Below are 15381 nucleotides of genomic sequence, written 5' to 3' on the forward strand. Positions count from 1 at the left end.
GATGCAGTCACTCAGCCCAGGAGCATAGCCTGGGCCCAGAAAGGGTGGGGAGGCACCACTTTCTGTCCTGCACCCCAGCCATCACTCCCTCCTTGTACTCAATTGTATTCATGTCTATCAGATGTGAATACAATTGCTGTGAGCCATGACGCCTGGGACAGAAGCAGAGAGCCACCTGCCTTGTCGGGATCTCCAGCAGAATGCAGACTACTTCCATCCTGCACACTACTGAAGAAGGTGCATGCAGGGGATATTAGATAACGCGATACGGTGACATCATTGCACCATCCAACTTCCACTGCTGAACAGGAAGCAAGAGGAGATGGTTGCTGCGGTGCACAGGGAGCTGGGATTAGATGAGTATAACCATTTTTTATATATATTTTGCCAATAAATGGAGGACATAAAAGGGGCTGCCTATGTGGGACATATGTGGAGCTGGCTATGGGGGCATATGTTAAGCTTGTTATGAGGAACATAAAAAGGGCTGGCTATTGGGAACATATGTGGAGCTGGCTATTGGGAGCATAAGAGGGGCTAGCTATGGGGGCCATATGTGGTGCTGGCTATGGGGAACATAAGAGGGGCTGGCTATGGGTGATTTTCTGACTATTGGGGACATATGTAGGGCTGGCTATTGAGGGAAATATGAGGATGCTGGCTATTGTGGGACATACTGTATGTGGGGCTGGCTATGGGGGACATATGTCAAAAGTAAAAGAAAAGTCAAAGATGCTGTAGGATTTTTACAGGATGAAATTGATGAAATGATAAGAAAGGGTGTTGAGAAGGACGAACTTTTAAATTCCTATTTTGCATCTGTTTTCTCTCAGAAAGGAAATGTAACATCAATTGATCTTCACTGTCCTATTAAAGGAATAGAAGAATCCATGGTATCGATAAACAGAACGATAGTGAGGGAATACTTAGCTAACATACAGTAAATGAATTCAAGTCTCTAGGTACAGATGAATTACACCCCAGAGTACTGAAGGAGATAGCAGAAGAAATTTTCGAACCACTCTCCATAATCTTTGAAAATTCTTGGAGAACAGGAGAAGTGCCAGAAGACTGAAGAAGAGCAAATGTTCTTCCTATCTTCAAAAAGGGGAAGAAGGTGAACCCAGGGTACTATAGGCCGGTGAGTCTGACTTCTGTACCAGGAAAGATCTTTGAACAAATTATTAAACAACATGTATGTAAGTACCTGGATAAGACTGAAGTGATTAAACAGAGTCAGCATGGGTTTGTAACTAATAAGTCATGTCAGACTAACTTAATTTCCTTCTATGACGGAATCACTGACTGGGTGGATCAAGGAAATGCTGTAGATATAGTATATCTTGACTTCAGCAAAGCATTTGCTAAGGTTTCTCACACAATCCTTGTTGAAAAAATTAGGTGGATTCATAACTGGCTTAGTGATCGGACCCAAAGAGTGGTCGTAAATGGGTGCATATACAGTTGTAAGAATGTCTCAAGTGGGGTACCACAGGGTTCTGTCCTGGGCCCTGTATTGTTCAACATCTTTATCAATGAAGGAACTGAGGGAAAACTGATTAAATTTGCTGATGACACAAAGCTAGTGTCAGAGACACCGCACTACACTTGCTCATAGAGCCAGTGCGCGTGTCCTGAGTACAGAAGCAGTGCTAAGAGTTACCTGGGGAGCAGGGCAGCAGAGGTGACCAGGCGTGCTTCAAGCTAATAGTGTCAGGGTCCTGTCAGCACTGGAAAGTAAAGAGGCACGGGACCTGCGGACACTGAAAATGAACAAGTTGCACGGGACCTATGGTCATGTGACTGCAAGGGGGCGGGGCTTAGCGTCCTGCTTTCAGACATGACAGTACACCATACAACAACTCAGAGTCAGGCAAAACGGAGGTCACAACAGTACAGGCAAACGAAGTACAGGAGGGACAAACAGACGGGAGGTCAGACAAAGCCAAAGGTCATACACAGGATCACAGTACAGTACCAGGGATGAGACAGAGCGGCTAATCAGGGCCAAGCAGGGATCAAGACCAAACAGACATAGGAGGTACCAGGCAGAATCCAAAGCGATATCCAGGGAACAGACCGAGTCATACACAGAGAATCAAGTAACCAGAACACAGCACTAACACACTCAGGGGTCACCACACAATGCCAAGGGCGAAAGTATAACTGACAGGGATGGGAGCGTCCTGAGGCTATAAGAAGCCTCCCCCAGAACCAGGGAGAGGCCACAATCATAGCCCCAGGTGTGCAGGTAAGCCTGTATCGGGATCACAACCTTTAACCCCAGAAATTTCAGTCATCAGCACTGGTTCCAAACATTAACCCCACGTGTGCGAGTCAAACCCGCACTGAGATCATGACAGCTAGGAGGGATAGCTAATACTAGAGAAGAGATAGGATTCAAAAAGATATATATAAACTGGAGAAATGGGCAGCAACTAACAGAATGTTTTTTAACAGGGACAAATGCAAAGTGCTACATCTCGGCAGTAAAAATGAAAAAATCTTATACAGAATGGGAGGAGTAGGGCTAAGCAACAGTCTGTGAAAAAGACATGGAAAAGACTTGGGTATACTAATAGATCACAGACTGAACATGAATTAATGTAATGCAGCAGAAAAAAAGGCAAATACAATTCTGGGATGTATTAACAGAAGCATACAGTCTAGATCACATGAAGTCATTATCCCCCTCTACTCCTCTTTGGCCAGAGCTCAACTGGAATACTGTGTCTAGTTTTGGGAACCACATTTTAAAAAGACATCAACAAACTGGAGCAAGTTCAGAGAAGAGTGACCAGAATGGTGACCGGTCTGCAAGCCATATCCTATGAGGAACGGTTACAGAATTTGGGAATGATTAGCTTGTAAAAAAGAAGACTGAAAGGAAACTTAAGAGCTGTCTACAAATATCTCAAGGGCTGTCACTTTGTAGAGGGATCATCTTTAATCGTATTTGCACAAGGAAAGACTTGAAGCAATGGGATGAAACTGAATGGAAAAGACACAGATTAGATATTAGAAAAAACTTTTTGACAGTTAGGGTGATTAATTGATGGAACAGGTTGCCACGAGAGGTGGTGAGTTCTCCTTCAATGGAAGTCTTCAAACAGAGGCTGGAAAGACATCTGGGATGATTTAGTAAATCCTGATTTGAGCAGGGGTTAGGACCAGATGACCCAGGAGGTCCTTTCCAACTATACCATTCTATGATTCTATGTGGGGCTGGCTATTGGGGTCAAATGTGGGGCTGGCTATTGATGATACATAAGGTGCTGGATTATTGGGAGACATATGTGGAACTGGCTTTTGGGGGGACATATGTGGGGATATCTATTGGGAGACATATGTGGTGCTTGCTGTGGGGGACATAAGAGGGGCTGGCTGTGGGGGACATGAGGGACTGACTAAGGGGGACATATGTGGAGCTGGATATGTGGAACATATGAGGGTCTGGCTTTGGAGGACATACATTGGGTTGCCTATTGGGGACATATGTGGGGCTAGCTATGGGGGACATGTGAGGGTCTGACTATGGGGAACATAACAGGCTCTGGCTATGGGGGAACATACAGTATGTGGGGCTGGCTATTGGAGACATACAGTATGTGGAGATGGTTATGAGAAACATAAAAGTGGCTGGCTATGGGGGACATATGTAGGGATGGCTCTGGGTGACATAATATGGGCTGGCTATTGTGGGACATACGTGAGGCTGGCTATGGTGGAACATTTGTGGGGCAGGCTATGGGGACATATGTGGAGCTGGGTATTGCAACACATGTTAGGCTGGATATTGAGGGACATATGTGGGGTTAGCTATTGGGGACATATGAGGTGCTAGCTATTGGGAGGCATATGTGGGGCTGGCTATTGGGAACATATCTGGGGCTTGCTGTGGGGGACATAAGGGGATGGCTGTGGGGGACATATGTGGAGATGGCTATTGGGAACATAAGAGGGGATGGCTGTGGGGGAGATATGTGGAGATAGCTATTGGGAAAATATGAGGGGCTGGCTATGGAGAACATAAGTAGGGTTGCCTATTGGAGACATATGTGGGGCTGGCTATGGGGGATATATGTGGAGCTGGCTATGGGGAACATAAGAGGGGCCGGCTATAGGGGACATATGAGGGACTGGCTATGGGGAACATATGTGGGGCTGGCTATGGGAAACATGTGGTGATAACTATGGTGAACATAAAAGGGGCTGGCTATATGGGACATATGTGGGGATGGCTAAGGGTGACATATATGGGGCTTGCTTTTGAGGACATGTGTGGGGCTGGCTACTGAGGGAAATAGGGGCTGGCTATTGGGGGACATATGTGAGACTGGCTATTGTGGACATGTTAGACTGGATATTGAGAGACATGTGGGGCTGGATATTGTGGACCATATGTGGGACTGTCTATGAGGAAAATATGAGTGACTGGCTAAGGGGGACATACATTGGGCTGCCTATTTGAGACATATGTGGGGCTGGCTATGGGAGACATATAAAGGGCTGGCTACGGGGGACATAGGTGGAACTGTGTTATAATTAGGTCACCGAGGAGGATAACAGGGGAATAAGCTAGGCAACCAGATGAACAGAAAGGTTGGTAACTTAGGCCTCTCTCACACATCCATCTGTCACCATCAGTCAAAATCCGCCGTTTTGCTAAAAAAAACGGATTCGCCATTTTTCTTGACAGATCCGTTTTTTTCCCATTGAGTTGCATTACCGGCGGATCTTGACGGATGGTCATCCGTTGGATCAGTTTTTATACGGATCCGCCAAAATTTTGGCATCCGCCGACTTGCCCGGACAGACAATGAAACGTTTTTTTGGCCGGCCAGATCCGCATTTTACAGTGTGCATGCCCGGAGGAATTCTCTCTCTCTCCTTTTCCAGGCATGGTTTCCTTTAAATTTCTGCCATATCCGGATCCGTCAAAATAACGGTCTGGAGACACCCGTTTGTTTCAATCCGCCAACGGATCCGGTTTCCGCCATTTTGGCAGATTTCAACTGAGCTAAAAAACGGATGTGTGAAACAGGCCTTAGCGGATTGCAGACCCCTAAAACTAACAACACAACTAGAATTAGCCATGGGACGTACCTACGATGCCCTAGACACCTCGACACAGCCAAAGAATTAACTAAGCCTAAAGCAAGAAAGGGGAAAGCTAAACTGCCTCGGAGTAGAACCCCAAAGGATTAGATATCCCCCCAAACATATATTGCCAGTGAGACAAGATGAGGCACAAACACAGGCAGAAAATAGAGTAAGCAAATGATGGTGCCCAAACTGTCTAGATAGAACAGGACAGGAAAGATACTGTCTGCAATCACGCACAAAACCCTAAGAAAAATCCAACATGTCTGATATGCAAAAATACCGAGGCCACATGACCTCTCCCCCACTAGATCAGCATTCTGGTGTGAACTGGAAGCAAAACAAAAGATACTGATATAACAGGGGACTAGCAATACTGAACAGACTGACATAAGCTGTGGCATATGGAATGGGATCCAGCAAAGGTCCCAGCAGGGAACAATGCTGAACCCACACAGCAAAGCAGAAAGCAGGGAAAGGCAAAACTGGATCAAATGCAAAAAGATTCCAGCAAACAAATAACTTATCTGAACGATGCAGGACCAAGCAGGGGACAAGCGGACTTCAAAATGCACAGGAAGAAAACCAAATCACCAGGAACAACTGAAGGAAGCCTGCTCACTTAAATCTTCCCAGTCTGTAACACCTGACTTCTACTCATCTTCTTCATGTGATTGACTTCTGTCAACTCGACCAGCTCCATTACCCGCAGCAACCACCAGAGGAAACGCAAACTCAGAAGTCAGGTCAAAAGGGTTCACAACAGAACTGGCTATGTGGGACATATGTGGGGCTATCTATGGGGGATGTGGGGCTGGCTATGGGGGACGTATGTGGAGCTGGCTATGGGGAACATAAAAGGGGCTGACTGTGAGGGACATATCTGGAGATGGCTATTGGGGAACATATGATAGGTTGGCTATTGGGGATATATGAGGGCCTGGCTATTGTGGTACATATGTCGGGCTGGCTATTGGGGGGGACATATGTCAGGTTGGTTATGGGGGACATATATGGGGCTGGCTATGGGGGGCATAAGGGGCTGATGGGGCTGGCTGTGGGGGACATATAAGGATCTGGCTGTGGGAGCTATCACAAGAGGGGCTGCTGAGGACATTATATTATATCAGAGGTTATGTGGAACATTATACTTGGAGCTGTGGGAAATGTTATACCTAGGCTGTGGAGACCGCATACTATATAGAATAGGTGGTGGACATTGTTGTGTAGAGGGCTGTAGGGGAAAATCTTACTATATACTGGGCTGTGGGGGACATCATAGTGTATATTGGAGGATGTTGTGGATATCACACTGTATGGATGGCTGTGGTTACCATCACATTATGTAATAGAACAGTGTGGGGGAGGGACACAGTTTGGAGAGGACAACGTGGTGGGCACTATGATGGCATAGTGTGAAAAGGGGCAAATAATGGATATGGAGAGGGGCAGCATCAAATGGGGGCACAGTACGGAGAGAGGTTAATAAGGCGGAGATATAGAGAGTGTAAGTGAAAACTAGAGTGGGGGCAGCCATGGTATAGGCAGTGGTTCATAAGGGCGGATGGTGTGGCAGTTAAAACTGATAATGGCAGACAGTGTAATGGTTATAGCTCATTAAGGCTGTGAGGTAGCGCTGTCATTCAGATAGGGGATTCTCGCTTAGCTGCCACAAAACCAGATCCAGCATGGGTTTTCATAAAGCAATATAGTCCATGAGGTTTACTCATCATCATAAACCAAAGCAATATGCAACAGCATCTAAACAGCAGAGCGTCCATTATAGCTTCACTCTGTAAACCCTGTGTTCACACAGTTTGTACAATATCCAGCATACAGGCTCTCTTAGCCTCATTTATCTCACCCACATCCGGGTCTCCTCATGGATGCTTCTCCATACTGCAGTCATTCCCTCGAGGGAACTCTCAGGCACTTGCAGCCATTAAACACAGCGTCCACACGTGCTGTCAGGCAGGAAGCCCCATCTCAGCGGGACCATCCTCACTGGACCAACCAGGTCCCAGCATTCACCCCCATGTGACCTACCCTGGCCACATTATATGGTCCATAGCCACGCCCACCGGGTCACATGACTCTGACCTCATCACAGGTCCTTCAAGCCTTTACACACTCTTTACAATAGTGCTTTAAACACACCCCCTGGGTGGGTTTGTAGGTAATCAGGCCCACCCATCTCTCTAGTTACCTGGAGACTTCTCCCTTACACATTGAAACAACACCTCAGCAGTATCACTGCTGATCAACACATAAGTCTCCATCCCAAAGCCACCCACTTTGAGATACATAATGGCCATTCAGTATTCTGCCATTCATCCTTTCTCCTGGGACATCCACACAGCGCCCCCTAGCGGACTCAGTGGTTACTACACCACAAGGCGGACAATGTGTAAGCAATATACAGTACTATCAGAGATTTTTTACATTTAATATGGGCAGATATTTTTTAATACATTGGGCATTTTAATAACACTCTTATTTTTAAAGGGCACCGTGTTGGGATGTGCAGAAAAAGTTCAAAGAAGAGGAAAGAATAGACATAATGGAAAGGGGATGAATAAGCTTTGTAGAAGGGCAAAATGAGCAATTGTAAGTGCACAGTGCCGTATAATATGATTGAAATATATTGAGAGAATAAAAATTTTGATGGGAAGAAGAGGAGTGCTTCTTTGAAAACAATCATAAGTATCCATATCCCTTTATTAGATTAGTTTTGATAAGGGCATCTGCCAAATGGTGGACACTTTAATTGAAACCAAACAGCCCACTCCCTGTTGAGCCTCACCCCTAAAGTACATCACTTTCTTTTTCTACTTTTGCTGGTATATTTTTGGTGAAGGGAGTACTTTAGGGGTCCTTTTACCTCAGGCTTTCACCCATTCATTTACGTAGGTGCTGAGAGTTCATCGAGGTTTAGTGGGGGAGGGTATTATCGGCTTATTCTGCCTTAGCTGCCAAAATACCTCGTCCCGGCCCTGCCTAGGGTGTATCTACCAGACTTTATATTAATATGATTTCATCAAAAGAAGCTTTTTAGACTACATGGAAGGCTACTGGGATATTTTATTTTTTGGGTAATCTTTGAGTTTGGAACATTATATGCAGATCTTACTATCTGGGCAATGTACAGCACATATTTGCTGAGTTTCTGCACACAATTAATCTGGTCAATTGATGCCAATATTTTTCTTGGTAGCTTGTGCCATTATTTTGGCTGGAAGTGGTGCTATCTGTACACATCTCTATCAAAAAATATTTACTGTTGATGCTGTTGAAGGTGTTGTCTCTCTAAAAAGACTGTCAATGATTGACCAAGTTGAATCTGAAAAAAAAAGCTATGCAGTGTGATCTGCAATGAAAGGCTGAAGTCACACCGTATCAAAATACCGTCCGTTTTCTACGAGAATCGCAGAAATGTTCCCTCAACAATGATCCGTATGTCATCCGTGTGCAATGAGAGGATGCGATTTTCTCGCATCTAAGCATCCGTGTGACATCTGTGTGGCTGAGTCCCTGCCTGACCCGTGGTGAATTGACAGAGTGGGAAAATGTTCAGAAACTATCCCACGCTAATCAGTTCATCTCCGGTCAGGTGGGGAGGCTGCGCAAACAGCTTTTCCTTCATTCCTCTGTGGATTACAGCTGGGCTGGTCGCATTATCACCGCTCCCGGTTGTAAACTATTTAACCCTTTCAGATGGATTGCAGTTTGGGACTTGACTGTACAGCGGACAGGTATGGGATATTGCTGCTTTTTTTATTATGGATTTTTTACAGGAGAATGATGGCTTTGATTGGATTGGGAGTTAAATAAATATGAAAAAATGTGTGTTTATTTCACTAAAAGTCTTTATTCTTAATGTGTGTGGGTTTTTTTTAACCCTTTCTGACTAGTGGATTAATAATGGATAGGTGTCTTATTGACATCTCTCCATTATTAACCAGGTTTAATGTCACCTTACAATAGCAAGGTGACATTAACCCCTTAATACCCAATATTCCACCCGCTACACGCCAAATGGGAAGAGAGAGAGTAAGTGCCAGAATTGGCGTATTTTACAGATGCGCCTTTTCTGGGGTGGCTGGGGGCAGATTTTTTTAGCCGGGGGGGCAAAAACCGTGATCCCTCTCTTAGCTATAAATATCTGCACTCAGTCACTGGCTTGCCCTCTCTGGCGGAGAAAATTGTGCGGGAGCCCACACAAGTTTTTCCTTGATTAATCCTTTAATTTAACACCTACAGCTCCAAAATTTTACACACATACACTACTAACATTATTAGTGAGGGACGTATATAAATCTAACAGATATGCAGTGGGTTTCTGTATGTAAACCATGTCTCATATCCTGTCGGGTTCTGTAATGATTTTAACGATGCCAGCAATTGAATTATCACCTATTCTGCTATCTATATCTCTATGAAATATAAATATATATACATGTGTGTGTGCCAACGACAAATATATACAGTATATATACCTATACTATGTGTATACATAGTAACATAGTAGCATAGTTATTAAGGTTGATGGAAGACTTTAAGTCCATCTAGTTCAACCCATATCCTATCCTAACTTGCCCTAACATGTTGATCCAGAGGAAGGCAAAAAAAACCCATGTGGCAAACAGTAAGCTTCACATTGGGGAACAAATTCCTTCCCAACTCCACATACGCCAATCTGACTAGCTCCCTGGATCAACGCAATATTAAGGAAACTAGTGTATAGACCAAGTAATATTATAATTTTCAAGAAAGGCATCCAGTCCCTTCTTAAATTTTAGTAGGGAATCACTCATTACAACATCATATGGCAGAGTGTTCCATAGTCTCACTGCTCATACAGTAAAGAATCCATGTCTGTGAGTATGCTTAAACCTTCTTTCCTCCAGACGTATAGGATGCCCCCTTGTCCCGTCACAGGTCTAAGAGTAAAAAGATCATTAGAAAGGTCTTTGTATTGTCCCCGCGTATATTTATACATTGTAATAAGATCACCCCTAAGCCTTCGATTTTCCAAACTAAATAACCCCAAGTATAATAACCTGTCTTGGTATTGCAGACCCCCTAGTTCCCTAATAACCTTGGTCGCTCTTCTCTGCACCCGCTCCAGTTCAGCTATGTCTTTCTTATACACCGGAGACCAGAACTGTACACAGTATTCTAAGTGTGGTCGCACTAGTGACTTATATGGAGGTAAAATTATGTTCTCCTCATGACCATCTATGCCTCTTTTAATGCATCCCATTATTTTATTTGCCTTTGCAGCAGCTGCCTGACACTGGCCACTAAATGTGAGTTTGTCGTCCACCCATACACCCAGGTCCTTTTCAGTGACAGTTTTGCCTAGTGTTTTACAATTAAGCACATAATTATACATCTTATTCATTCTACCAAGTGCATGACCTTACATTTATCCCCATTAAAGCTCATTTGCCATTTATCAGCCCAAGCTTCTAGTCTACATAAATCCTCCTGTAATATAAAATTGTCCTCCTCTGTATTGATTACCCTGCAGAGTTTAGTGTCATCTGCAAATATTGAAATTCTACTCTCTATGCCCCCTACAAGGTCATTAACCCCTTACCTACAATTGATGTAATATTCCGTCCATGTGACCATGGACCTAATTACCATGGACGGAATATTACGTCATCGCAATCAGCGGCGCCCACGTGGTGAGCGCCGCTGATCGCGGCCGAGTGTCAGCTAATTATCATAGCTGACACCTGGCACAATGTGTCAGGGGCGGTCACGGACCGCCCTGACACGTTAACCCCTTGCACACCACGATCAAATGCGATCGCGGTGTACCGGGGGTTAAAGGGAAGCATCGGCAGGGAGGGGGCTCCCTCCGTGCTTCCCTGAGCCCCCCACGGCAGCGCAATGTGCAGCGCTGCTGCGGGGGGCTCTTTCCCTACAGGCCCCCGGATCCAAGATGGCGACGGGGGCCTGCAGGGAGCTGACTTCCTCACTGCCTGCAAAGCGCAGGCATGAGGAAGTCTGCAGTAGTGCCTGTGACAGATCGCTGATCTGTCACAGTGATCTGTGATGTGACAGATCAGCGATCTGTCACAGGACAGTGATGTCCCACCTGGGACAAGGTAATAAAGTAAAAAAAAAAAAAAAAAAAAAGTGTTAAAAATAATTTAAAAAAAAAAAATCGCTAAATAAATTAGTAAAAAAAAAAAAAATATTCCCCAATAAATCCATTTTTTCAAAATAAAATAAAAACAAAAACAATAAAAGTACACATATTTGGTATCGCCGCGTCCGTAATGACCTGCCCTATAAAACTGTCCCATTAGTTAACCCCTTTAGCGAACCCCTTAAAAAATAAAAAACGAAGCAAAAAATAATGATTTATTATCATACCACCGAACAAAAAGTGCAATAACGCGCGATCAAAAAGACGCATATAAATATCCATGGTACCGCTGAAAACGTCATCTTGTCCCGCAAAAAACGAGCCACCATACAGCATCATCCGCAAAAAAATAAAAAAGTTATAGCTCGCAGAATAAAAGCGATACAAAAATAATTATTTTTTATATAAAATTGTTTTCATTGCAAAAAACCGACAAAACATAAAAAAAGACCTAAATGAGGTATTGCTGTAACCGTACTGACCCGAAGAATAAAAACACGTTATCAATTTTACCGCACGCGGAACGGTGTAAACGCACCCCCCAAAAGAAATTCATGAAACGCTGGTTTTTGTTCATTCTGCGTCCCAAAAATCAGAATAAAAAGCGATCAAAAAATGACACGTGCCCGAAAATGGTACCAATAAAAACGTCAACTCGTCCCGCAAAAAATAAGACCTCACATGACTCGGTGGGTCAAAATACGGAAAAATTATAGCTCACAATATGTGGTGATGCAAAAACTATTTTTACAATAAAAAGCGTCTTTTAGCGTGCGACAGCCGCCAAACATAAAAACCGCCATAAATCGTAAATCAAACCCCCCGTTATCACCCCCTTAGTTAGGGAAAAATAATAAAACTAAAAGAAAATGTATTTATTTCCATTTTCCCGCTAGGGTTAGGGTTAGGGTTAGGGTTAGGGCTAGGGTTAGGGCTAGGGTTAGGGCTAGGGTTAGGGCTAGGGCTAGGGTTAGGGCTAGGGTTAGGGCTAGGGTTAGGGCTCAGATTAGGGTTAGGGGTGTGTTGAGGTTAGGGTTGGAGTTATAATTGGGGGTTTCCACTGTTTGGGCACATCAGGTGCTCTCCAAAGGCAACATGGCATCTGATCTCAATTCCAGCCAATTCTGCGTTGAAAAAGTCAAATGGTGCTCCTTCCCTTCCAAGCTCTGCCATGTGCCCAAACAGTGTTTTACCCCCACATGTAGGGTATCAGCCTACTCAGGACAAATTACAAAACAACTTTTGGGGTCCAATTTCTCCTGTTACCCTTAGGAAAATAAAAAATTGGGGGCAAAAATATAATTTTGCGGAAAAAAATGTTTTTTTTATTTTCACGCCCAGGCGTTATAAACTTCTGTGAAGCACTTGGGGGTTCAAAGTGCTCTCCACACATCTAGATAAGCTCCGTGGGGGGTCTAGTTTCCAAAATGGGGTCACTTGTGGGGAGTTTCAATAGTTTAGGTACATCAGGGGCTCTCCAAACGCACATGACACCCGCAGACCAATCCATCAAAGTCTGCATTCCAAAACGTCACTACTTCCCTTCCGAGCCCCGACGTGTGCCCATACAGTAGTTTTCTCCCACATATGAGGTATCAGCGTACTCAGGACAAATTGGACAACGACTTTTGGGGTCCAATTTCTCCTGTTACCCTTGGGAAAATAAAAAAATGGGGACTAAAAGATCATGTTTGTGGAAAAAATACGATTTTTTTATTTTCACGCCCGGACGTTATAAACTTCAGTGAAGCACTGGGGGGTTCAAAGTGCTCACCACACATCTAGATAAGTTCCTTGGGGGGTCTAGATTCCAAAATGGTGTCATTTGTGGGGGGTTTCCACTGTTTTGGTACATCAGGGGTTTTCCAATCGCGACATGGTGTCCGATCTCAATTCTAGCCAAAAACGTCAAATGGCGCAGCTTCCCTTCCGAGCTCTGCTATGCGCCCAAATAGTCATTTACACCCACATATGGGGTATCAGCGTACTCAGGACAAATTGCACAATATCTTTTAGGGTCCTGTTACCCTTGGAAAAATAAAAATTGGGGGTGAAAAGATAATTTGTGGAAAAAATATGATTTTTTAATTGCACCGCTGTACGTTATAAACTTCTGTGAAGCCCTTGTGGGTTCAAAGTTCTCACCACATATCTAGATAAGTTCCTTGGGGGGTCTAGTTTCCAAAATGCGGTCACTTGTGGGGTTTCCACTGTTTAGGTACATCAGGGGCTCTCCAAACGCGACATGGCGTCCGATCTGAATTCCAGCCAATTTTGCATTGAAAAAGTCAAACGGCGCTCCTTCCCTACTGAGGTCTGCCATGCGCCGCAACAGTGGTTCCCCCCCACATATCAGGTATCAGCGTACTCAGGACAAATTGCACAATAACTTTTGCAGTCCAATTTCTCCTGTTACCCTTGGTAAAATAAAGAAAATTGAACCTGAAGTATTTTTTTTGTGAAAAAAAGTTAAATGTTCATTTTTTTTTAATATTCAAAAAATTCCTGTGACGCACCTAAAGGGTTAATAAACTTCTTGAATGTGGTTTTAAGCACCTTAAGGGGTGCAGTTTTTAGAATGGTGTCACTTTTGGGTATTTTCTATCATATAGACCCCTCAAAGTGGCTTCAAATGTGAAGTGGTCCCTAAAAATAAAATGGTGTTGCAAAAATGAGAAATCGCTGGTCAATTTTTAACCCTTATAACTTCCTAACAAAAAAAAATTTTGGTTCCAAAATTGTGCTGATGTAAAGTAAACATGTGGGAAATGTTATGCATTAAGTTTTTTGTGTGCCGTATCGCTGTGATTTAAGGGCATAAAAATTCAAAGTTGGAAAATTGCGGAATTTTCAAAATTTTCGCCAAATTTCCGTTTTTTTCACAAATAAACGCAAGTTATTTGAATGCAATTTTACCACTAACATGAAGTACAATATGTCACGAGAAAACAATGTCAGAATCACCGGGATCCATGAAAGCGTTCCAGAGTTATGACCTCATAAAGGTACAGTGGTCAGAATTGTAAAAATTGGCCCGGGAGTTAACGTGCAAACCACCCTTGGTAGTGAAGGGGTTAATAAATATGTTAAAAAGAAGCAGGCCCAAAACTGACCCCTGTGGTACCCCAATGCTAACCGTGACCCAGTCCGAGTGTGCTCCATTAATAACCACTATTTGTTTCCTATCCCTGAGCCAGCTCTTAACCCACCTACACATATTTTCCCCTATCCCCATTGTTCTCATTTTATGTATCAACCTTTTGTGTGGCACTGTATCAAAAGCTTTTGAAAAGTCCATGTACACCACGTCCACTGCATTCCCTTGGTCCAGTCCTGAACTTACCTCTTCATGAAAGCTTATCAGATTAGTCTGACAGGAACGGTCCCTTGTAAACCCATGTTGATACTGGGTCATGAGGTTATTCTTCTCCAAATACTCCAGTATAGTATCTCTTAGAAAACCCTCCAGGATTTTACCCACAGTTGAAGTTAATCTTACTGGCCTATAATTTCCAAATTCAGTTTTTGTCCCCTTTTTGAATATTGGCACCACATTTGCTATACGCCAGTCCTGTGGTACAGACCCTGTTATTATGGAAACTTTAAAAATTAAAAATAATGGTCTATCTATGACTGTGCTTAATTCCTGCAGTACTCGGGGGTGTATCCCATCTGGGCCCGGGGATTTGTCAATTTTATTGATTTTTAGACACCGCCTTACTTCCTGCTGGGTTATTGCATGCTGCAATTTCACCCGCACGTATAATACGGGCAAGAAAAAAAAACGGATGATGGGAGCTGCCCCACAGATTAACATTGGTCCGAGTGGTATGTGATTTTTTCTCGCATAGCTCTCATCCATATTTCTCTTTAGTGTGACTCCGGCCAAAGTAAGATAATACCTTTTTAAGGCACTATGGCCCCAAATCAGCATTGTTTTTGCACCTATTTCCTGGGGGAAAAAAAAGGTTCTTTTTTTTAAAGTTACTTTACTTGTTTATTCCTGTTTTTTTTTTCTGTTCAATAATGCAGGTATGGTTTTCCTTGTCCAGATGTTTAAAATTAATTTATCATTTGGACTTTTCAAAATAGTGCAGTATTTGCACATTTGTTAC

Source organism: Dendrobates tinctorius, unplaced genomic scaffold (assembly GCF_039654945.1).
Source record: "Dendrobates tinctorius isolate UK_male_01 unplaced genomic scaffold, ASM3965494v1 ptg000107l, whole genome shotgun sequence".
NCBI lineage: Eukaryota > Metazoa > Chordata > Amphibia > Anura > Dendrobatidae > Dendrobates > Dendrobates tinctorius.